General features: G+C 41.0%; 1 pseudogene; it reads left to right on the top strand.

Moving 5' to 3' along the window:
• The first annotated feature begins 7,124 nt into the window (after nt 1-7,124).
• LOC118981861 (hepatoma-derived growth factor-related protein 3-like) lies at nt 7,125-7,669 on the top strand (annotated as a pseudogene).
• Nucleotides 7,670-26,356: the final 18,687 nt, after the last annotated feature.

Below are 26,356 nucleotides of genomic sequence, written 5' to 3'. Positions count from 1 at the left end.
AGTCAAGAAAACCAAGCAGGTGGGATTATCAAAGGTGTCATCTGAAAGCACTGCAGAGAAGTTGGGTATGTGTTTTCCAGTTGAAAGTGCCCACCAGCAGTGGAAAGCAGGTGAGTTCATTGAAAATGGCAGCACAGGAGGGACTCCACACCTCACTGCTGGGCTGAGAGGCCGGTGCCATGCTGGGGGCAGGGAGCAGCTAAGGACAGCCTCAGGGACAGCCAGAGAGGAGATGGGGGCCTCAGTGCTGCAACCCCTGAGTGAGCAGGGAAATGGTTCTGCCCAGAGGCAGTGGGAAGGAAAGCAGCCCTGCAGACACCGTGTTGGACTTCTAACTTAGGGAATGGTTCAGATAATAAATGTGTTGTCTTTTCTTTTTAAAGAAGTGTCCACCAGGTGCAAGGCAGGCTTTTAGAATTATAATTAAAAATCCGCTGAGGATGTAATATACAATACAACATGATGACTATAGTGAATACTGCTGTATGGTATATTTGAAAGTTTTTAAGAGGGAAGATCCTAAAAGTTCTCATTATGAATAAAAAATATTTTTCCTCTTACTTTCTTCTTGTATCTACATGAAATGATAAATTTTAGCTAAATACATTTTTAGTCATTTTGCAATATATTTCAGTCAAGTCACTATGCTGTGCACCTTAAATTACACAGTGCTGTATGTCAGGTTTATCTCAATAACACTGAACAAATAAATAAAATTGGAATTTTAAAGATTTTGAAAATCCAGAGGCCACAATGGTCCTGCTTCCTGACAAATCTGTAAAACAAAAGGGGCTGCAGACTTGTAGAATGGGGAAAGAAACTGAATTTCAGGAACTGACCCCCTCAAAAGAAGCTCTGAGAGAGCTTTAAAGAGACTAAAATTAAAGTGAAACCAAAAGTTATAGTCAAAAGGCAGGTTGGAGGAGACTTTTTACCTCATTCCCCAGCCCCTACCCACCAAGTCTCTGTTTCCTGAGCACTCTGCTTCCTCCTTCGAGTCCCTGGGGGCCACCCAGCCCCAGGGCGCAGCAGTGCATGGACCATGTCCAGGCAGCACAAAGCCCTGCTGAGAGGACGGTCAGTGAAGTACAATGGTAAGGAACGAATTTTTTCCACTTTTATTGATATAATTGACACATAACATCGTATTCTTTGGAAGTGTACAACAAAATCACCTGATGTATGTACATGTTGTAAAATGATTGCCACAGTAAGTTACATTTTCATACATGCTGCAATGTGAATAGACATTGAAAATATCATGTTGAGTGAAATATACCAGACACAGAAGGACAAATATTATACGATTCCCCTTAGAGCTTGTGCCCAGAATAGACCAATTCACAAAGGCAGAAAGTGGAACAAAGATTAACAAGAATGGGGGTGCGGGGCAAAGAAGGGGAAGTTAGTGCTAATAGGTACTGAGTTTATGTTGGTAATAATGAAAAAGTTTGTGGTACATGTAGCGGTGATGAGCAGCCAACATTGTGAATGTATTAAATGCCAATGAATTCTATACTAAAAATGGCAAAAATAATCAATATTCTGTTGGTATAATTTACCACAATAAAAATATTGCTAGGAAAAAAAGCTGACGAGGGGAGAATTGCATACTCTCTGGGGACCTAGGGCCTCACGCCCCCTCCTGTCCCCTCCAGTCCCAGGGCTGGAGGGATACAACTTTGGGAAGCTGCCTCCTGCTGGTGCTAATTTAAAGGTAGAAACTTAAAGGTAAAATCCTAGCCAGCGAGGTGCTTGGTAGGTGACAGCAAACAAAGAGTATGTGATTGGTTGTGGTTCTGTCGGGCCATCCCCTTTAATTCTGTAACCACCTGGCCAGAACCACCTACCTGCCAGCCCTGCCCCAAGTACTGACCAACTAGGTGCCAGATGCCCTCAAAATTACTGGACATCAAGGAGCACAGCCACCTTAGAAAGCAGACACCAGCATATGAGAGAGACAGACAGACATACAGAAAGACAGACAACATGTATCATCTTAAGCAGACATGTAAGAAAGGACACACAGTGACCTGAAACAAACATGAACAGTAAACTTAAGGGAGTAGGGACTATATTAGTAACAGCAAATAAGAACAAAAATAATTTTAAAAATAAATGGAAATATTAGGTATCAAAAATGTAATGTGAAGAGAAATAGGTGAAAGCAGTGAGAGAGGCAGCCCTGGAGAGAGATCCGGCCACCTGGGGTAGGCCACATTCACCAGGTGAAGGGCTCGCCCAGGAGAAGTCGGGAAAGGGCCACGAGGGAGACAACAGTAAGATGACGGAAAGATTTGGGGGACAGCAGTGGGAGTGTTGGCATCTGGATAGTAACAGTCCCACCAAAGGAAAAAGAGGGGCAGGAGGAATTCCTAAGGACAGAAATGGGGATCAGTCCCCCAGGATCAAAGTGGGGTGAACAGTCCCCATTCAGAAAGTGACAGGGAGTCAGAGAAGAGACACCATGCTCAGACATGGGAGCATGAGCTCTAAATGGCTCAAAAACAAAGAGAAAACACCAAAAGTCTCCCAATACAAAGAGCAGTTACTGCCTAGGAATAAGACTGACCTCAGACCTTCCGATGGCAACACCGAGCGGCAGCAAACAAGTGAGTAGAATATACTTGGAAGTACTGAAGGAAAAGAACCTTGAACCTACACTCTCATACCCAGGCAATTTTTCATCCACATAGGAGACAGAGATTTAAAAAAATCATCTCAGCAACACAGGTCCTCAGACACTTTCTCACATAATGAATTCCATTGGAAACAATTCTGATTTCCTAACTGCGATTCAAAATCCAAAAGCAAAAGGGGCAAAGACATATATTTCATTATATAAAAAAGTGCAAATTGCATGGCAAAACCACCACAAAGTAACAAGATAAATGAGAAAAATATTTGAAACTTATGATATAAAGGATTATTATGCTTAATAATGAGGAACTGTTAAATATTGAAAAAATCAACACCCCAACAGAGAAATTGACAAAAGAAAACATCACAAATAAAGGAAAATGTCATTCAATATATGTAAAAACCTCAACCTATCTTCTAATAAGAAGAGCTCAAATTAACACTACATTGAGATATGATCTCTCACCCATCCTAGTAACAAAAATCTAAAATGTAACCATACACTCATGGGGAAACTGTCAGCTGTCGCTCTAGTGCTGTGGAGCACAGCCCTGGCTAGCCCTGGGGAGTGGAAACTGATGGTATCTAGCCACATGACATGTACATTTCCCCAAATGAAACAATACACCATACAGACATGTAAATCCCTAAACATCCAATCTCAAATTACAAAAAGCACTACTGGGAGGATTTCAAGGAGAAATAATGATCCATAATGCTATCACACCTTCTCAGAAATCAATAGAACTGCAGGAAGTAATAGCTAGATCAATAACTTCCACACACCTCTCTCAGAAATAAAACCCCAGCAGATACAAAAGTAAGCAGAGATGTGAAAAACCTGCAAAACATCAAAAGGGTGTGTGTGTGTGTATATCTCCACAATAAACAGAGAATCATATCATTTTCAAGCACTCTCAGAAAATTTACAAAAATTAAACATGTAACTGCACCTAAAAGGAAACTTTAAAAATTCCAAAAACTTAGTATAATATCAACTTTGGTCTCCAACCATAATTGAAATGGAAAGAAAGAGGGGGGAAAGGAAGGAGAGAGGGGAAAAGAGAGGAAGAGAGAAGCGAGAAGAAGAAAGGAGGGGGAGGGGNCTGCACCTAAAAGGAAACTTTAAAAATTCCAAAAACTTAGTATAATATCAACTTTGGTCTCCAACCATAATTGAAATGGAAAGAAAGAGGGGGGAAAGGAAGGAGAGAGGGGAAAAGAGAGGAAGAGAGAAGTGAGAAGAAAGGAGGGGGAGGGGAGGGGAGGGGGGAAGGGAGGGAGACAGAGATAGAGCCAGGGAGGGAGGAAAGGTGGAAGAAGAAAGAGGGAAGGAAGGTTAGAAAGTAAATAATGTATTGTTGAGAACCGCCCAGCCTGGTGTCAGAAGCTGTAACCCCCCATGGCCAAGGCTGAGTAAAGAGACCTTGGGACTATAAGCCACTAAGGAGACAAAGCTTGTCTCCCTGGCAGGGGTGCTGCCTCTGCCCTCTTTACTTCACCCTGATTGGCCCTGGGCAGATGACTGGTTAGCCAACAATGGGTAAGATTCCTCAAGGAACCTTAGGACAACCTAAGACAGACATGGTTATGAAGGGGCCCTCAGGGATAGTCTTGGGGAGCTATAGAAAAAGGGGGTCATGAACCCTCATCCCTTGGCTTTGACATAGCCTGAGTCCTCGTTCTGTCTGCAAGAAGTCTCCTAATCTCTTGGCTGCCTTACTTCTCCTGCCTGACTTAAGCCTGAAACAATGCCAGAGGGCTGTGCAGCCCTGGGCAGGAATGGGCAGTTTCCCGGGGCTATCAGGCCTAAGAAAGAATGCATAAAATCCTGTGAAACCTGCTGTGCTAAGAATGTCCTCAATTTTCTGATAAGGGTCCAAGCATAAAATCAGTTTGTTTCCCAAAGTTTTATAGCCCTTTAGCTAACTGACTCTGACTCAGAATAAGCCTTCATAGTTCTTTGGATGTTTGGATCTATTGTTTGATCATTACTGCCTGACAATGATGAATGAGGACCTTCCTTTACGTAAAGCTCCCAGAAAAGCAATAAAAGCCTGTCCAGGTGGAGGTCGGGGTGCTCTCTCACTCAGAGAGTGGCCAGGCCATCCCTTTTCTCCACAGGACTTCTGCAGTCTGTGTGAATTTGTTGATTGCATCCACAACACTGCAGGCCCCACTGGTTGGAGTCCACATCAATGTATTACTAAATAACTCTTAGCAGAAAGCACATTAAGAAATATTTAAAACTGAACCACAAAGATGTTGAAATCTGTGGGACTCGCTAACACAGCACTGCAGGGATGATGTGTGCCCCTGAATGCACTTGCTGGGGGACAAGGAACATTCAAAGGAACTGGGAGAAACATGCAACACAACAGCTAGAAAAAGAACAAAGACCAAAGTCAAGAAAATGAGAACAGGGATAACAAAGATAATTCCAGATAAACAGATAATCAAAAACATGACAGATACTTATAAAATACTAATAATTTTTAAATTAAATAAAATGGATATATTCACAGAATTTAAAGTAATAAAATTATGCCCTGGCTGGTGTAGCTCAGTGGATTGAGCGCAGGCCTGTGAACCCAAGGGTCACAGTTTGATTCCCAGTCAGGGCACATGCCTGGGTTACAGGCCAGTTCCCAGCAGGGGATGCACGAGAGGCAACCATACATTGATATTTCTCTCCCTCTCTCTTTCCCTTCCCCTCTAAAGATAAATAAATAAAATCTTTGAAAAATAATAATAATAAAATTTTCAAAAAAGATAATTTGAATAAATCAGCAATTTTTTAAAAATTGAAATTATAGTCAAAGACCTCCTCCCACCCAACACAAGACACATTTAAAAAGCCTGGCTCTGGCCCCGGGTGGTGTTGCTCAGTGGATTGAGCACCAGCCTGCAAATCAAAGGGTCACAGGTTTGATTCCCAGTCAGGGCACATGCCTAGGTTACAGTAGGGGGTGCATGAGAGGCAACCACACATTGATGTTTCTCTCCCTCTCTTTCTCCCTCCCTTCCCCTCTCTAAAAAATGAATGAATAAATAAAATCTTTAAAAAATTAAAAGCCTGGCTCTGGACTAGAGTTTCACAGGTAAGTCCTCCCCAACTCACCATGCAGAATTCCTTCTTTTCTCATCCTAGTTATTTTGGAGCTGCACCACCTCCTACCACAGCCACTTGTGGCTTTGAGCCCTTGAAATGTGGCTGGGGAATCAATTTTTTATTTTATTTCATTTTAATTAATTATAACGAATAACCAATATCAGTTCCACACAGGAAGACTTTCTGATGTTGTTAAGTTGAAGTTCAGCATATATTAAACTTATTCGGTTGTGTATCTTTTCAGTTTTTTAAAATTTATATGAAGCAAACTAAAATTCACTACTTTGGGTGCACAGCTCTTTGAGTTTTGAGAAATGTACAGAGTGCTGTAATCAAGAGTACACAGGGGTGTAAACAGGTCTGTTCCCCAAATGTCCCTCCTGCTCCTTTCTAGCTAAACCCTTCCTCCACCTCTCTATCCTGGCAACCACTGATCCGTCCTCTGTCCTCACTCGGTAGCAGCTAGGAATGAGTGGCCAGAGGGGAAATAAAGGCAGGGCCCTCACCATTACAGTCTAACCAAGACTAACCTCCTGTTATGACACAGGAGGCCAGAAGCAGAGGAAGGCATGTCTCACCAGCTGACAGCAGCCCTGAGCTCGGTTTGGTAAGCTTGCTGTCCCCAGGGTGGCAGGCAAAACAGCCTGGGAGGAGGGGAGAGTCCCTGAGACGGTGCTGAGGAAAGAGACTCCTGTAATGATCTCACTAACATTGCCAGGCATCTTGAATGTCACAAGCAGGAATTGTACAGGAAGTGGGGGACAGGCCTTGAGATTCTGTGCTGGGAAAGGGAGCTTCTGTAACATCTTCACCAACCAAGACAAACAGCCTTTACTAACTGAGAGAGAAAGCCTTTGTAGGTGTACATTATTCCCAAAGGGGAGAAGGAGGGGAACCTAGAAGCCAGCTGAGGTACATAAACCCCAATCCCCAGTAGTTGGTGCACTTAGATTAGCTAAGCATCCACTTGTAGCCTCGGCTCAAGTGTGTAGAACAAACTCACTAACAGCTTTATTTCCTCGGTAGGTGGGATATTGAGACTAGCCAGGTGCCTGCTTGTGGCTTCCTGCTTGTACATGTTTCATTAAAAAAACTGCTACCTCATTTCCACTATATGTGTTGTCTCTCGTTTGAATAATTTCCTTGCAAGTCAAGCAGCAGGTCGGGGAGGAAGGCCTCCTGATTCAGGTCCCTCTCTCCCCACCTGTAACACTTTATCTTTTATGCTCAATCACTCCACCGTGCAATCTGCCCCAAAGCTGTCAGCCTGCTCTGTCTATGTGTCCATCCCTATATTGCTCGTTAGTTCAGTTTGTTCATTAGATTCCACATGAGTGAGATCACATGTTTTTCTCTGACTCATTTTCCCAAGATGAAGGGCTGCCCACACTGGCCACTGGGCAGATCGACTCCCAGAGGGGCCAGAGAAGCCACCAGCAAACAAGCATCCTGTCTTCCCTTTGAGCACCCAAGAAACCGCATTTCTAGGTCCCAAAGACCTTTCTCCACACAAGGGATACAAAGATGAGTTTCAAAAGTCAAACACATGGGAAGGATTTAATGCAGGATTGTGGGAAATAGAAAAAAACCCAGGAGTAAAGTTCACTGGATGTGAAGCAGTTCAGCAAAGGGGCTCTTCAGAATCTGGGGAGAGGTGGGCAAACTGCAGGTGTGGGCAGTGAGGCGGAAGGTGATGGGCAGAGAAAATGGAAAAGGCAAAAGGAAGAAAAAAGCTGGCTCGGAAAGGAAAAGTTGTGTACTTCAGAGAAATCCTTGAACAGTCTCCAAAATCTCCAGGAGGTGGACTTAACCAGGGCTGCAAAGAAGAGGAAAACAAAAGCGTCCGGAGGTGGAGGTGCAGCAGATGCCACCAGAAACACCAGTTGAGACTCACAGAAAACCAGCGAAGGGCCCTGACTCCTGTAATGGAGGTGGTGTGCTCAGAGAAAGCACGAGGGCACCATGTGTTTGGTTGTCTGCTATTCCTGGATTTGGTGGGAACCAACATGGCCCTCGTTGTCATCGACAGAAACCCAGTGTGTATGCACATTATTCACAGTCCTCCATTTGTGCTTAAGAAAAACAAGCACTTTTTAGCCTTTTCTATTTACACAATGGAATTCTATGCTGCAGAAAGGAAGAAAGAACTACTACCCTTTGCAACATCATGGATGGAACTGGAAAGCATTAGGCTGAGCGAAATAAGCCAGGCGGTGAAAGACAAATATCATATGATCTCACCGTTAACAGGAATCTAAACAAACCAAACAAGCAAGCAAAATACGACCAATGACACTCAAATACGGAACAGGCTGACAGGGTCCAGAGGGGAGAAGGGAGAGAATCATAGGGGAAAAGGGGATGGACTCACATGAACAAGTATAAAGGACACATGGACAATAACTAAGGGTGGGGGGTGGAAATGGGAGGGAGGTGGGGAGCACTGGACGGGGGGCCGGCAGGGCTGGGAATATAAGACAGAAACCTGTACTTGAACAAGAATTAAATAAAAATTATATTAAAAAAAATAAAAAAATAAAGAGACTGATTTAATTTCATGTTATTTGGTCACACGAAGTCACCCTTAACCACTAAAGATTATCAAGATTTCTGCACAAACTTACACGTTCCTGTCTAGGACCCTTTCATTGAGGAAGTTGTGTTCTTAAGCTCCCGCCTTCACTCTGCCACCACCAAATGCTTAAATATAAATCCACATCTAAAAAAATGACCACTAACACGATGCATATTTCCTCTCTGCAACAGAACCTAGGAACCAATCCTAGATACATGACATTGGCATATTGAAGATGGAGTTAAAATTGTTCTTTGTTTTCAAAAAATTAAAATACAATAAATAAAAATGGGCAAAGGCTCTGAGTAGACACATTCCAAAGAAAACACACAGATGGCCAATAGACATGAACAGATGCTCAATGTCACTAATCACCAGAAAGATGCAAATTAAAACCACAATGATATATCACCTCTCACCTGTCAGAATGACTATCATCAGGAAATCAACAAACAAAAAGTGCTGGTGAGGATGCGGAGAAAAAGGATTCCTAGTGCACTGTTGGTGGGAATGCAGACTGGTACAGCCACTGGGGAAAACAGTATAGACTTACCTCAAGAAATTAAAAATGGAACTGCCTTATGATCCAGCAATTCTACTTCTGGGAAGTTATCTGAAGAAACCCAAATACTGATTTCAAAGAATATATGCACCCACGTGTTCACTGCAGCATTGTTTACAATAGCGAAGACCTGGAAGCAGCCCAAGGGTCCATCAGTGGATGAGTGATTAAAAACGCTGTGGTACAGAGGAGGCAGGAAGATGCCAATGGAGAAGGAGGGAGCAATTCCAGTTCCTGTACCCCTGGGAGAGAATCCTGGCGGATCTACTGAGGAACAGTGCAATCGACCAACACTTCCCCAGCGTTTATGAAAATAAGAGACCAGAGAGTGTGACAGAGGGACCAGACAGCTACAGGGCAGTGGAGACTCCCGGACGTGAGCAAAGATGAAAGCAGCAGCGGTGGTGGCGGCTGAGCTGGCGCCTTCGGCCAGCACAGAACGTCCTTGGTGCCGCCGCTGCAGCCGGGGTACAGAGGCTTTGGTCTGGGACCAGCGCCGGGGGGCACCTGCTTTGGAGGGAGCTTTGGAAGCCTGGCACCTGGCGGGTCTACAGCAGTCTTTTTGGGAGCCTTGGGCCTGCTACAGGGTCCATGGGAGAGAACTGACACTCTCCCTCCCTGTCTAAGCAAGGCTGGGCAATACCGGGCAGAGACCTGTATGCTTAACTTTACATAAAGGGTAACAAGGACTGAGGGCCGTGTTCAACTGCAGACTCTGTGGTCACCAGCCCACCAGCCTGCCAGCACGGGAGAATTAAGAAGAGCATTGTCATCACCGATCTTCTGGGGATTAAGCTGGGCTGAGAGGCAGACTTTGTGGAGAAGTCTTTATTGGAAAGTGAACTGAGATGTTCTCCTGTGACAGCAGCTTGCCTTACTTACCACCCAGCACAGCAGACATCAGAGGAGGGACGGGAGCACTTGAGTCCCACCACAGGACTGGGAAGGACTGTGCCAGATCCCAGGGACCCAGGCAGCCTGCTGGGTGTGTGGGTGCCCGCATCCCTGTCTGGTAGCCTGGCTGGCGTTTATGCGAGAGTGTGCTCGCCTGCACCCCAGGCCACAGAGAGGTCCTGCTGCAACCAGAAAAACCGGCCTGGACAGTTTGAAACCAACAAGGGAAGGGTTTTGTTGTTGTTGTTGTTTGTTTTAGCAACTTATTTTTTAAGTAATCTTATATTTTTTAATTTTATTATTGCTTTATCTTTCAATACTTTGTTCTTCTCCTTTCTTTTTTCCTGTTTTGGTCCTTCTTCTTTTCTTCCCAAACTCATGGCTTATTCCTCCTTTCTCCTGCCTTTTTGTGTGTTTGTTTGTTTGTTGCTTTGTTTTCTTTACCCACAAGAGATACAAACAACTGGGAACTGCGAAAGGACCCAAAGAGGGGACATCTCAACAATACAGACAGAGAGACAAATTTCACTTTGCTATAGCAGAGGAGCCTAAGATTGCTGCATAGTTGTATTATTTTTTTCATTATTCTCACTTATTTTATATTTTAATAGTATCTTCGTATCCCTCCTCTTTCTGTATAGGTTTCTTAGTCGTGGCTGGTTATATTGTATTATTTGACAGGTTTCCCCTGTTCTTTCCTCCACAGTGTATTGTTAATTTTCTATACTTCACGCCACTTGTTTTCCTTTAGCACACTACCCAAAGCTCTATACCCCCCATTCAGACAGATTACATAGAGTCTGTCATACGATTGTTGCTCTAATATTATTGTAAATAATAGCTGTTCTATACAACTGTAAATACTTCACAACACATCTCTCGGATCTTAGCCCATGTTACAGGTTCCTGAATTCTATTGCTGTAGTGATTAACTCTATTTGCTCACACACTACACCTAGTTACTATTCTTTATTCTCACCTTACCTCAAAACCTGACCGCCTGCAACCTCACTGCTTTCTAGATCCAACTCACAAGCCTTCCCTTCCATACAAGAGACTTATCTTCTATACATCCTTTCTTAAAAGTGGCAAGTTGGGTTGAAGATTATGGTTAACACTATATATAGCCTAAAGATTTTCTATCTCTTCTCTACTGGCTGTGACTGTAAAATACCCTTCTGCTGTCATAAACCATTTTTCCTCCCCCTCCAATTGATCACACACACACGAAAAAAGGAGTAGGTGGAAGCAGAGAACATCAAGATACCTGCAGGACACTGCACCACTGAATTTCACAGGTATTCTACCACAGAAATTCACACAATAAACTCAGGAAGTCAGGACAGATCAATTTAAGAAGCTGAGGCTAACAAGAAGAGTATCACAAACATTGGGAAGACAAAGAAACAATCCCCAAATGAAAGAAAAGGTGAAAGTCTCAGAAAGAATGTTAGATGAAATAGATGCAAGTCAACTATCAGATATTGAATTCAAAGCACTGGTTATCAGGAAATTCAAAGAGCTCACAATGAGCTACCAGAAACTACAGAAGAGCTACAATGAACTCACTGCAAACTATATCAACATGAAAAAGGAAGCAGAAACTATCAGCAAAGGCCAAGAGGAAATGAAGAATACAATTTTGAACTTAAGAACACAGTAAAGAGAATGAAAAGCAGGATTGATGAAGCAGAAGATTGGATCAGTGAATTGAAGGACAAAGTAGAAAGAATATCCCAGACAGAGCAAGGAAAGGAAAAGAGGCCCAGAAAGACTGAGGAGGGATTCAGAGAAATTCAAGACAATATGAAACGTAATAATATCCGAATGATAGGAATACCAGAAGGAGAAGAATAATGAGGGAAAGAAAACCTATTTGAAAGAGTAATGATGGAAATTTTCCCTAATTTGATAAGGGAAAAAGTCACACCAATTTAGGGATCACAGAGAGTCCCAATGAAGAGGAACCCAAAGAGGCCCACTTCAAGACACATCATCATTAAAATGGCAAAATTCCAGGACAAAGAGAGAATCGTAAAGGCAGCAAGGGAGAAAAAGGAAGTTACATACAAGGGAGCCCCAATAAGGTTAGCTATTGACTTCTCAATGGAAACACTCCAAGCAAGAAGAGAATGGCAAGAAATATTTCAAGTAATGAGAACCAGAGGCCTGAAACCAAGGCTACTTTACCCAGCAAGGCTCTCAGTCAAGATAGAAGGCCAAATAAAGAGCTTCCAAGACAAAAGAAGTCTAAAGGAATATGCCTCCACCAAACCAGCTCTACAAGAAATATTAAAAGGGCTGCTTTAAGGAAAGGAAGAAAAAGAAAGAGACAGAGATGAACACAGGTACATAAATGGCAATGAATAAATACCTATCAACAATAACCTTAAATGTAAATAGATTAAATGCTCCAATCAAAAGATATAGAATAGCTGAATGGATAAGAAAGCATGACCCACACATATGCTGCCTACAGGAGACCCACCTCAGGACAAAAGACCATCACAGACTAGAAGTGAAAGGCTGGAAACAAGTTTTCTAAGCAAACAGACAAGAAAAAAAAAAGCCAGGGTAGCAATCCTCATATCAGACAAAGTAGACTTCAAAAAAAGGGCAATAAAGAGAGACCCAGAAGGTCACTTCATAATACTCAAGGGAAGAATCCACCAAGAACACATTAACATTGTAAATATATATGCACCCAACATAGGAGCACCCAAATATATAAAGAAAATCTTAGAGGACCTCAAGAAAGATATTGACAGCAACACAATTATAGTAGGGGATTTTAACACCCCACTGTCAAAAATGGACAGATCTTCCAAACAAAATGTCAACGAAGATATTGTGGCATTAAACAACACCCTAGATGAAATGGACTTAACTCATATACAGAGAGTCCTTCATCCCAAAGAAGCTAAATACACATTCTTTTCAAATGCACATGGAACATTTTCAAAGCTAGACCACATGATAGGCCACGAAACAAGCCTCAACAAATTCAAGGAAATAGAAATCATACCAAGCACTTTCTCTGACCACAAGGAACTAAAATTGGAAACCAACCCCACAGGAAAAAAAGCCGAAACACCCAAAATCATGGAGACTGAATGGTATGCTATTAAACAACGAATGGGTCAAGAATGAAATTAGGGAAGAAATCAAAAAGTTTCTGGAAACAAATGAAAATGAACTCACAACAACTCAAAACTTATGGGACACAGCGAAGGCAGTCCTGAGAGGGAAGTTCATCGTTTTAGGTAAGCCTGTATTCCAGGCTTACCTAAAGAAGATAGAAACATTTCAAACAAACAACCTAACTCGATGCCTGCAAGAACTCCAGGAACAACAACAAAGACAGCCCAGAGCAACTAGAAGGAAGGAAACAAGCAAGATCAGAGCAGAATTAAATGACATAGAGACTAAAAGCACAATTCTAAGGATCAATGAATCCAAGAGTTGGTGTTTTGAGAAGATAAACAAAATAGACAAGCCTTTAAGTAGGCTCATTAAGAAAAGAAGAGAGAGGACACAAATAAACACAATCAGAAATGAAAGAGGAGAGATTGCAACTGATACCACAGAAATAGAAGGGATTGTAAGGAATTACTATGCAGAGCTGTATGCCAAGAAATTTGAAAACCTAGGTGAAATGGACAAATTTCTAGAAAAATATAATCTTCCAAAACTCAATGAAGAAGAAGTAGAAAGCCTGAACAGACCAATAACAGCAAATGAAATTGAAGCAATAATTTAAAAAAAAAAAAAACTCCTGACACACAAAAGCCCTGGACCAGATGGTTTCACAGGAGAATTCTACAAAGCATTTAAGGAAAAGGTAACCCTTATTCTTCACAGACTATTCCAAAAAAATCCAAAATGATGGAAAACTCCCAATCTCTTTTTATGAAGCCAGCATCATCCTAATTCCAAAACCAGATAGAGACACAACAAAGAAAGAAAACCTCAGGCCAATATCGCTGATGAACATAGATGCTAAAATCCTCAATAAAATATTGGCAAATCGCATCCAGCAATACATCAGAAAGATCATACACCATGACCAAGTGGGATTTATCCCAGGAATGTAAGGATGGTTCAATATTCACAAATCAGTAAATGTAATACATCACATAAACAAAAGCAAAGACAAAAAGCACATGATCATATCAATAGATGCAAAAAAAGCTTTTGATAAGGTACAGCACCCATTTATTTTTTTATTTTATGGAAATGTCTTAATTTATTGAACAGTTTCCTCCAGGGGTGTCCAACCTTTTGGAGTCTCTGAGCCACACTGGAAGAAGAGGTATCTTGGGCCCAAGATACACAAATACATTAAATACACAAACACTAATGGAAACTGTCAAGCAAACAAAAGGTTTTAAACAAATTTAGGATTTTATGTTGGGCCATATCCCTAACCATCCTGGGCCACATGTTGCCCACAGCACAGGGCTAGGGTTGGACACCCCCTGCACATTTAGGTTGATCCAGTTTGCAGAATTACAAATAAAAAAGCAGCGAAATCATCATACACAAATCTACATTTGTGTAAATATTTTGATAGGAAAAATTGCTGGAAGTAGGCTTTCTGGTTCAAAGAATAAGCACATTTAAAATGTTGCCAATTTGCTGAACATCCCTTACCAAAAACATCTCACAACCAATTACAGTCCCGTGATTGGTTTAAGGGAATGACTAGACTAGCTTCTCTTGACAATTCTAGCCATTTTATAGTCAGTTTTTTTTAAAGTTAATACTTTAACAATATGTTGCAAACATTTTTCAGTTTCTCTTTTAAATTATATGTAGTTCTTCTGCTGCACTTGTATAATAAAACTTTTGGGGCATTTGAGCTTTAGTGACATGCTTTACAAGACTACTTTTTCATTACAATAAACTATGTTATAAGTCACTTAATCTTTCTCCTATTGCTGCCAGTAACATTTCCATGTGAAAAACTAAAGTGAAATGGGTACAGCACCCATTTATGATAAAGGCACTCAGCAAAATGGGAATAGAGGGAGCACTCCTCAATATAATAAAGGTCATATATGAGAGACCTACAGCCAACATCCTACTCAATGGGCAAAAACTAAAAGCTTTTCCACTAAGATCAGGAACAAGACAAGGTTGTCCTCTTTCATCACTTCTATTCAACATAGTATTGGAAGTTTTAGCCTCAGTGATAAGACAAAAAAAGGAAATAAAAGGCATCCAAATTGGAAAAGGAGGAAAAAAAACTGTCATTGTTCGCAGATGACATGACAGTGTACATGGAAAATCCTATAGACTCTACCCAAAAACTGCTCGAACTAATAAATAAATTTGGCAAAACAGCTGGTTACAAAGTCAATATCCAGAAATCAAAGGCATTTTTGTATACCAACAATGAATCAGCAGAAGCAGGAATCAAGAAAAAAATCCCATTCGATATAGCAAAACAAAAATAAAATATCTGGGAATAAACCTAACCAAGGAGGTAAAAGACCTGTATGCAGAAAACTATACAACACTGAAGAAAGAAATCAAGGAAGACACGAACAAATGGAAACACATACCATGTTCATGGACTGGAAGAATTAACATCATCAAAATGTCCATATTACCCAAAGCAATTTACAGATTCAGTGCAATACCTATTAAAGTACCAATGGCATATTTCACAGACATAGAACAAACACTTCAAAAATTTATATGGAACCATAAAAGACCCTGAATAGCAGCTGCAATGTTGAGAAAGAAGAACAAAGTAAGAGGGATCACAATACCTGATATCAAACTGTATTACAAGGCCACTGTAATCAAAACAGCCTGGTACTGGCATAAAACAGACATCATAGACCAATGGAAAAGAACAGAGAGCCCAGAAATAAACCCAAATCTCTACAGTCAATTAATATTTGACAGAGAGGCAGTAACATAAAATGGAGTAAAGATAGCCTCTTCAACAAATGGTGTTGGGAGAACTGGACAGCTACATGCAAAAAAATGAAACTTGAACACCGACCTACACCATACACCAAAATAAATTCAAGGTGGATAAAAGACTTAAATATAAGCCATGACACCATTAAAGTCCTAGAGGAGAACATTGGTGAGAAAATCTCAGATATTTCATGCAGCAACATTTTTACTGATATGTCCCCTAGAGCAAGGGACATAAAGGACAGAATAAACAAATGGGATCTCATCAAAATACAAAGCTCCTGCACAGCTAAAAAAAAAACAAAAAAAAACAGCATTAAAATGAAAATGGAACCAACAGTATGGGAAAACATATTTGCCAATGATATTTCACACAAGGGTTTAATCTCTAAAACACACAAAGATCTTACACAACTTCACTCTAAGAAGACAAGCAACCCAATTAAAAAATGGGCAAAGGACTTGAACAGACAATTCTCTCTCCACCCTGTCTCTCTAAAAGCAACCAGTTAAAAATAAAAATAAATAAGCATTGGGTTGGCCACAAAAGCTGTTTAGTTTTTTTCATAAACTAAAAAACTCACTTTCCATTTTCACCAATAACTTTATTGATTTGGATATTCTGAGCATGTCAGCTATCTCCTGCTATTTGGCTTGCTGCTAAACATCTTCCAATGCATAAACCAGTCCCACAGTGAAGAATTATTTGGCCAAAATGTCAATAGTACCAAGAAACTTCACAAACCACTTTTGATATGTTTGATCAGTCTCAGCACCTTGCCGTATACTGCAGAAATCATTTTTTGTGCTTCAGTTGAGTTTTTACCATTCTTGAAATAATAAAGCATAATATGCAAAAATTGCTGCATATTTTTTCATCTTCAACATTAAAATGGCTGCACAAAAATTCACCCATTTTGTTTTTTAAATGCACCCTGATACGAATTTTGTGACACCCAGGTGTCACAATATAATGTAATAAACTTGTTTTGAATGAAGCTAAGGACGAGCACTACTAGAGTCACTATACAGGAAAAGAAAAACTTTTTGGCCAACCCTCCAAAATAAACAAAATATCAGTAATTAACAAAAACAAGTAGTAACTGGTTGAACCAAGTAGTGACTTATCTCAAGCAGGAACTTTGTCCTTCTCAACTATGTTCTGATCCATCACATGACACATTTCTCCATGGAACATTCTCTTGCTTGTCTTGAACACTATTTCTGAAATCCCTCCACCGAGACAGTAGTCATCAGTTGACATAATTCCAACCGCAAAAAAATAAAAAGGCACGATAAAATTGCATCTAAATTTCTAAAAATCACAATTACAATTTCAACTAAATTTTATTTTGTTAAAGGTTCATTAAGATAATTATTTATTTCATAAACTGACCCTAAACACTGTGGGTCAGAAGACCACCAGGCAGTCCACTTGCCCTGTGTGTTTGGTGTTCTGAGATAGCCACTGCCCAAAGCTTTGCCTCTCTGAAGTATGTGATGACAGTGAGGTGTCAGGGTGAGGGGGTAGTAACAGAGAAGTGAAGGAAAGTCCTCTCTTTAGAGTTCCCTCCACCTTCTCACTTCCAGCCCATGTCTACCACCACTGGACTGCTGCTTCTGCCCCACCTCTGACCCCTCCAGGCAGCAGCCCAGGCTCTGTCCAGTCCAGACCCTCCATCTCAGACTGTGGGAGGAAGGCATAAACCCATCCCCAGGAAAGGAACATTAGCCAGCTCATGTTTGAGCCCTGAGTGACAACTCTTAGAACCCTAAATTCTCCTGGTTAGCATTCCAAGGCAGAGACTGTCTGATTGGATTTCAAGAGTTGTCTTGAGATAATTGATTCCTTTAAGAGTCTAATGCAAGATCTTCGTGTCTCTCAACCAGACCTCAGTCATTTTTGTTCCTAAGGCAAAAACCCACTGTTGGCATTAGGGACTGAATCTAGCATAATGGCCAGATGAGTAAACATATAAACTGTCATTAGTAAAAAGTAGTAAGAATAACAACAACACAATCACAAGATTGTGATTGTTTAACATCTATTTATCACTTACACATGCCATTCATTACACCAAGTAATTCACATGTATGAAACATTAGATCCTCACACAATCCTAGGAAGGTGACATCATTGTAATCTCAATTTTACAGATAGGAAAACTGAGTCACACAGAGTAACCTGCTCAAGGTTTCATAGTGTACTTTAAAAGCCAAAAGTATGGTTGTTTCCAGTCAATATGGAGGCATTGGGAGACACGCTTCATCTCCTCAGGCAACCATAGAAGGAATTACAATCAGATCTCAAAAACAAGTAACACCAGAACCATCAGAAAATCAAGCTTATGGAAGTCCAACAACCAAGAATTTAAAGAAGCCACATTCAACAGACAGGTAGGAAGGACAGGGTCATGGAGACCAGGTGGGGAGTCAGTATGGAGTAGACAAGCAGCAGCAGCAGCAAAAACAGCCCCACACTCATGTGTGGTACATAAAAGTCAGGAGGGGTACCCTGGGAGCCAGAGATCACAGCCCCAGGCTAGGCTGCACAGCTCAGGCTTCAAGCACCAGGAAGATAAACCCCCATTACCTGTGGCTGTAAAGACCAGTGGGGTTGGGGCAGCAGAATAAACTGGCAGATTTTTGCTGCTTAAAGGTCCCACATGGACTTAGAACATATGCAAACGCCAAAGCAGTAGCTGCAGGGATACCAGTTGCATCCAGCAAGTGGGTGAAGTGACTGGAAACAGGCAAGCACCAGGCAGACCTCTGGAGGCCAGGCAGTCATACTGTCTCCTCTCCAGCCCTGCCCCACAAACAGAGCCACAGAACAGTGAAGCAGTTGCCCCACCTGGAAATTACCTAAGGCTACATCCCACACAATTTACTGGTGCCTATACTACACAGCCCATGCTACTAAGACAGGTAGTAAAAGCAGCTGTATCTAATACACAGAAACAAACACTGGGAGGCTGCCAAACTGAGAAGGCAAAGAAATATGACCCAAATGAAAGAACAGAATAAGACCCCCAAAGAGAACTAAACAATATGGAGATAGCCAACCTAACAGATGCAGAGTTCAAAACACTGGTGATAATTATGCCCAAAGAACTCATTGAGTATGGGAAAGAAAAGAAAAGAAAAGGGAAGGGAAGGGAAGGGAAGGGAAGGGAAGGGAAGGGAAGAGAAGAGAAGAGAAGAGAAGAGAAGAGAAGAGAACAGAAGAGAAGAGAAGAGAAGAGAAGAGAAGAGAAGAGAAGAGAAGAGAAGGTAGGAAGGAAGGAAGGAAGGGAGGGAGGAAGGGAGGAAGGAAGGAAATGCAAAGTGAAATAAAGAAAAATGTAAAGAAAACCAACAATGAAGGGAAGGAAGCTGGGATTCAAATCAACAATTTGGAACAAAAAGAAGAAACAAATATCCAATCAGGCCAGAGAGAAGAAACAAGAATTTTTAAAAATGAAGAAAGGCTTAGGAACCTCTGAGAGAACTTTAAGTGTACCAACATCTCAATCATAGGGGTGCCAGAAAGGGAAGAGGAAGAAGAAGAAATTGAAAACTAATTTGAAAAAATAATGAAAGAAAACTTTCTTAATTTGGAGAAGGAAATAGACATACAAGCCCAGAAAGTGCAGAGAGTCCTAAACAACTTGGACACAAAGAGGACCATACCAAAACACATCATAATTGAAATGTCAAAAGTTGAAGATAATGAGAGAATTTTAAAAGCAGCTAGAGAAAAGCAGAGAGTTACCTACAAAGGAAGGAGTTCCCATAAGACTACCAGTTGATTTCTCAAAAGAAACCTTACAGGCAACAAGAAGTATTCAAAGTGATGAAAAGAAGGGACCTACAACCTAGATTACTCTATCCAGCAAAGCTATTATTCAGAATGGAAGAAAAGATAAAGTGCTTCCCACACAAAGTAAAGCTAAAGGAGTTCACCATCACCAAGCCATTATATAAAATGCTAAAGGGGTTTAAGAAAAAGAAGAGCAAAACTATGACAACATTAAGATGGCAACAAATTCACAATGATCAATAAATTAATTTAAATAAAAAACTAAGCAAACAAGCAGAACAGGAACAGAATTATAGGTATGGGGATCATGTAGAGGGTTATCAGCTGGCAGGGGGAGGAGGGGAAGGGGGAAAAAGTGCAGGGGTTAAGAAGCACAAATTGGTAGGTACAGAATAGACAGGAAGATGTTAAGAGCAATATATGAAATGTAGTAGCCAAAGAGCTTATGTGCTTGACCCATGGACATGAACTAATGGGGGGATTGCTAGAGGGAATGAAGGTACTGGGTGGATGGGGGCAAAGGGGGAAAAACTGGGATAACTGTAATAGCATAATCAATAAAATATATTTAAAAAATAAATAAACTTCAATTATGTTTAACACCCAAGAAAATCCTGATTGACTAAATAATTAACAGTGATCAAATTATCAAATTACTTTAAGTATAATTCCATTTTATTTATCACATCATTTAGTGAAGGCCTCCTATTGTTATAGGAGAACATGATGTGAAGACGTTGGTTATTTTATTTTTTGTACACATTTTTAAAATGTCTAAAATTCCAATTCTATGCTCTATGGGTTTCTTCTATGTATAATTTCTATCCAGTTTATAGTACAGTATTCAATGGAAAATTAAATGAAACTAATCTAAACATATTAAAGTCACAAACAAAATGCAAACATTTTACCTATTTTCCAATGGTTACCTTAGACAGGAAGCACCAGGGAGTCACCTCCATTGGCCAAGATGGTACAGGAGGCAGTTCTTACACTGAGCACCCTGAAGGCCAGAGAGGTGAATGGACTGGGTCCAAACACGGCAAAAGCTAGCAGGATGATGAGATAGAGACAGAAAACCCTCCCCTCCCTATTTCTGTGAGAACTGTGGCTTGAGCAGGAAGAAGAGAAGGTCTTTGAGATGAGAGTCCACCATTTCTCCCAGGTTGACACCAGGCTCACAGCCAGCAAAACAAACAATGAGCCAGTCACAGAGGCACATACTGTGTGACCCCACTCACATGCAGTATATACAGGTGTCAAACTCAAAGAGCAGGATAGTGGTTACCAGGAGATGGGAGGATGGTGAAAAAGGAAGTTGTTTAATGGGTACAGAGTTTCAGATCTGCAAAATGAAAACATTTTAAAGATGTTCACAACAAGGAGTATACTTAATACCACTGACCTGCACATTAAACAACTGGTTAAGATGATAAATTTTATGTTATGAATTTTTCTACCACTGTAAAAAATAATTAGGATGGCAAAAATGAACAACAAATAAACAAAAATTGAAGGGCAGGTCCTCAATCTTTCAACCACAGGAATTGAACTCTCTCAACAAGGTGCAGCTTGGACCAGGACCCTGCACTTCAAAAGGCATCTTTTTTTAAATGGATTTTTACATTTTTGTTCAAGTACAGTTGTCTCTCTTTTCCCCCCACCACTTCCCCCCCACCCCGGCCATCCCCACTTCCCTCACCTGATTCCACTCCCTTGGTTTTGTCCATGTGTCCTTTATGGTAGTTCCTGTACACCCTTCACCCTTTTCCCCCCATTATGCCCTCCCACCTCCCCTCTGGTTACTATCAGTTTGTTTTGAATTTCACTGTCTCTGGTTATATTTTGCTCACTTGTTTGTTTTGTTGATTAGGTTCCACTTACAGGTGAGATCATATGGTATTTGTGCCTCACCACCTGGCTTATTTCACTTAGCATAATGTTCTCCACTCCCATCCATGCTGTCACACATGGTACAAGCTCCTTTCTTTCTGCTGCATAGTATTGCATCATGTAAACATACCATAATTTTTGTCCATTCATTTGCTGATGGGCTGTTAGGTTGTTTCCCGCACTTGGCTATTGTAAATTGTGCTGCTATGAACATTGAGATGCATTGGTTCTTTTGGATTGGTGTTTCGGGCTCTTAGGATATAATCCCAGTAGTGGAACTGTCAGGTCAAAAGGCAGTTCCATTTCTCATTTTCTGAAGAAATTCCATACCATTTTCCACAGTGGCTGCACCAGTCTGCATTCCCACTAACAGTAACAGAGCACTAGGGTTCCCGTTTCTCCACAGCCACTCCAACACTTGTTGTTTGTTCATTTGGTTATGATGGCCATTCTCACAGATGTAAAGTGGTATCTCATTGTGGCTTTAATCTGCATCTCTCTGATGGCTAGTGATGCTGAGCATCTTTTCATAGGTCTCCTGTGTTTGTCCTCCTTGGAGAAGTGTCTGTTCAAGTCATTTGCCCATCTTTTAACTGACTTTTTTGTCCTCCTCGAGTGCAGTCATGTGAGTTCTTCATATATTTTGGGGATCAAATCTTTGTCTGAGGAATCATTGGCAAATATGTTTCCCCATATGGTTGGTCCGCTTTTCATTTTAATGCTGTTTTCTTTAGCCCTGCAGAAGGTTTTTATTTTGTTGAGATCCCATTATCTTATTACAACACTAAAGAAAGAAATTAAGGAAGACACAAACAAATGGAAGCACATACCGTGCTCATGGATTGGAAGAATTCACATCACCAAAAGGTCTATACTACACAAAGCAATTTATAGATTCAATGCAATACCTATTAAATTATGAATGGCATAATTCACAGATACAGAGCAAATACTTAAAAAATTACATGGAACCATAAACAACCCGAAAGCTGCAGCTATTTTGGGAAAGAAGAGCAAAGTAGGAGGAATCACAAAACGTCATATCAAACTGTATTACGAGACCACTATAATCAAAACAGCCTGCTACTGGCATAAGAACAGACACATAGACCAACGGGACAGAATAGAGATCCCAGAAATAAACCCAAGTTTCTATGCTCAATTAATATTTGACAAAGGGGGCAGCAGCATAAAATGGAGTAAAAATAGCCTCTTCAACAAATGATATTGGGAGAGCTGGACAGCTACATGCAAAAAAAAAAACAAACGAAATTTGATCACCAACTTACACCATACACAGAAATAAATTTAAAAGGCATTTTGATTTTAGATTTATGAGATGCTGAACAGGACATCCAGCTAAATGGTCCCTCTTCTCCAACTCTGGGCCCACGGAAACTGTAACATAATCAACATGAGCTGTTTTAAGACACCAAACTTATGGTAATTCGTTACGTGGTGTTAAGAAAACCAGTACAATCAGTAGGTAAAACAATCTTTTAAAATGAATATCAGATCACTCTCACTCCTGGACTCAGGTCCCTCACATGGCTTTCTATTTCACTTGGACCAAAATGCAAACAAACCTGTCACCGTGGCCGGCAGGTACTACATGGTATCACTGCGCACATCCTCTGTACCGCTCTGCACTCACCGCTCCGCTCTAGCCACACTGGCTCCTTTTCTGTTCCCTGAGCCCTGGAAGGAGCCTCGGGGCTGGGCCCTGGCTTTCACCGCTCCCTGGAAGGCTTCCTAAAAGGCTGCGCCTCCGCTGTGCAGCTGTCTGCAAGGATCTCTCTGCTTTCGCTCCAGTGAGGTTCCTGCTCAAGTGCGCATCCTTGGAGAGTCTCTGCGGACATTCTGTGTAAAACACACTTCCCTCCCTCGGTCATCCTCACCCCCTCCTTTCTTTTTGCTCTAAGATACTAATTATGGTTGTGTGTTTCCACACCATAGAACCTGGGGGGAAAAGACCTGGCACATCCCATAGAATGTGTTGAAGACCTATTTGTTGAATGACTACATCAGACAAATAAAAGATGATGGTGTCTTTTATGAGTTTGAGCTCACAGGGATCTAACATGCAATGGCAACAACAAAGAAAAACAAGTCTAAGCTCAACTGTAGGTTTATTATACGACAGTGTTCCTGTTTTTCATATGACAATTTTGTTGAGCAGTCGCTACTGAACTTCTGCTGAAAGGTATAAAGCAGACATGATGTCCAACCTGAAGTTGCCTGACTTTTCACAGCGCAAGGATCCCTGGTGACCAGACCACGTGGGAGTAAATCCAGCAGGCCGGAGAAGGCCTGGCCTGCTGCAGCTGCTCGGTCAGGGTGTCAGCACAGCACGGGCAGCCTCCTCAGCTTCTGTGGTTAGAAGACAAAATAAAGGGAGAAGAGGAAAATATTATTTTTTATGAAAAGATTATAAAATAGGAAAATTTCAAAAAAGACTTTTTTGTAGAAAGAGTATAAAACAAAGCTCTGCTGAGGTTCTTCTACAAAAAAAAATCTAGAAATGAGTTTGTTTCAAATCATCATAAGTAAAAAACCAAGGGAAGTAAACTAATAAAATGTTAAAGTTATGTACAAGGATGAAACATATATCACAGAAGCATAAAAGCATGCTTAAGATTATTTTTAAAATTCCCAAATTAATCTTTTTAATGTCACAGTTTGGGACCCCAGGCCCTACAGTGGTTAAGGCCAGGATTATGTACGTGAGAGAGCAGGTATAGAGAATTCATCAGAAATGTGTTGTGCCCATCAGTGTCATTAGTGAATGTGGTGAAGGACAAAACTAGGACACTCACTGTATCTGCAGCACAGAATTATCCAACTGAGTTACTCACAAGGAGGACTACAGAGTACAAAATGTCAGCTCTTGAAAATTAAAATATATCATTCATCCACCTAGTCATTCTTTCTTTCATCCATTTATTGACTCACCTGAACTAGTACAACTCCTATAAATTCCCTGTGGTTGCCTCTATTGGAGCATGTAACACAATGTATCTTATTGCCAAACTCCAAGTTGGGCTCACAGTAAAAACAAACTAAATTCTTGTGAGATGGTCTTTGTGCACCAAGTGAAAGTATTCAATATTTAAATACTGTGCACTTTATATTCCAGCACCATTGGAAGCAATTCTGGGCTTTGTAGAAGACATACAGGAGTTCAGGTCTGATGGCTTGCTTGCTTGTTCTTGTATTTCAGAAGGTTGGAGCATGTTACACATGTTACATCTGCCTATTCCTTTAGACAGATGCCTAAAGGAATGGATGGGCTGAATGAAGGTCAACATGGACATCAAAAGCACACATTCAAGCCCTGAGAAATGGGTAGAATCTTCACAGGCAGAGAGGGAACCTAGAGTGTGTCTGGTTGAGCTGTGAGCCTGAGGGAACTCTTGTGGCAGCAAAGTGCAGGCTGTGCTCAGAGAGAAGAGAGAGGCGCAGCTGGTCTACAGAGCAAAGAATGCATGTCAAGGAGTTCTACAGATAGACAGGAAAAAGCAGGTTATGACCAAATGCATGTAGGCAGGCCAGGGGGACTCACAAAGGCTCTGGAAGAGTCAAGGAGCTCCCAGCAGTCATCAGAGAGATAAGCTGGCAGGCATGCAGGAGAGGCGCAAAAGAGAGACTGTGCAAATTAATGGGAATTTTCACAGGCATCAGCTATGTGTTTTTACTTAGTGTTTACAGAATCCCTGTGCAAGGACTGGATGTTTCTCTCCTTAGGATCCCTATTGCGAAATCCAATGTGATGGTGATGGAAGGGGTTCTTAGGGAGGAGATTAGGTCACAAGGGCTGAGCCTGGTGAGTGGGTTCAGTGCCCTGGGAAAGAGACCCCAGGGAGACCCCTTGCCCCTTCCACAGTGTGAGGTGACAGGGAACAGACAGCAGACCAAGAAACGACATGCACTAGACACGGAATGCCAGCACCTCAATCTTGGACTTCCCAGCCTCCAGGACTGTGACAAGTACATTCTGCCACGTGTAAGCTACAGCACATGGAATTGTGTTCTAGCAGCCACAAGGGCTGAAGCACCTTGTGCTTACTTGAACTACAATATGTCTGTGTCTTAGTCACATGGTAACTTCAGCACCTTTCTTAGGACCTTCCACTGAAGTAGTAAATAAACATTTCCCAAATAAATAAATGCTTCAACAAGATATCTAGAGTTACCTAACCTTCTCTGTCTTTGCATTACACACCTTAACAAATTAGTTTCCTAAATAGGAACACATTTTTTAAAACATTTGCATGGGAAAATATTGCTTCACCAGTGTCTAACATAAAAAAAGTATTAACAGAGAAAAGCTAAAGCTTATAAAAAAGAAGAAATGAGCAAAAATGAGAAACAAAGGAAACAAGGAAAAAGTATGTTTTTATTATTTGGAGGAAAAAGTAACAAAATAATGAAAATGAAACTGAAAAAAATCATTCTTCCTGTCTATTTTCACATTATTTCTGTGGAGGCTTCCTTTCCAATATCAGAAAAAATGGGTAAAATGATTTTAACATTATGGAAGGTATTCAACAGAGAATCACTGAAAATTCATGAAAATTTGATAAAAATTCCAATATGATTTCAAGTTACCATAAATTGCTATTATTTAACAAGATTTGATTAACAGTTGACCTAGAACTAATTCTTCCAATACCAAGTTATTATTAAGGAAAACATATACTGCTTTTAATCTTAATGAATTTCTTTTCTAGTCCAGATTTTGAGGTAAGAAAATGTTTGCATTTCTATGCATTTACATGTAAAAATCTTTTTAAAGTATATCTTATTGATTATGCTATTACACTTTTCCCTCTTTTCCCCCTTTTGTCCCCCCTCCACCCTGCACCCCCCAACCCTCTAGCATCCACCCCCGCTTAGTTCATGTCCATGGGTTGTACATATAAATTCTTTGAGTTCTCTGTTTCC

This window comes from Sturnira hondurensis, unplaced genomic scaffold (assembly GCF_014824575.4).
Source record: "Sturnira hondurensis isolate 20B ecotype Veracruz unplaced genomic scaffold, ASM1482457v3 Scaffold0024805, whole genome shotgun sequence".
In the NCBI taxonomy this organism is placed as follows: Eukaryota; Metazoa; Chordata; class Mammalia; order Chiroptera; family Phyllostomidae; genus Sturnira; species Sturnira hondurensis.
The sequence above is the reverse complement of the archived record's forward strand: the minus strand, read 5'-3'. Positions and strand labels throughout refer to the sequence as shown.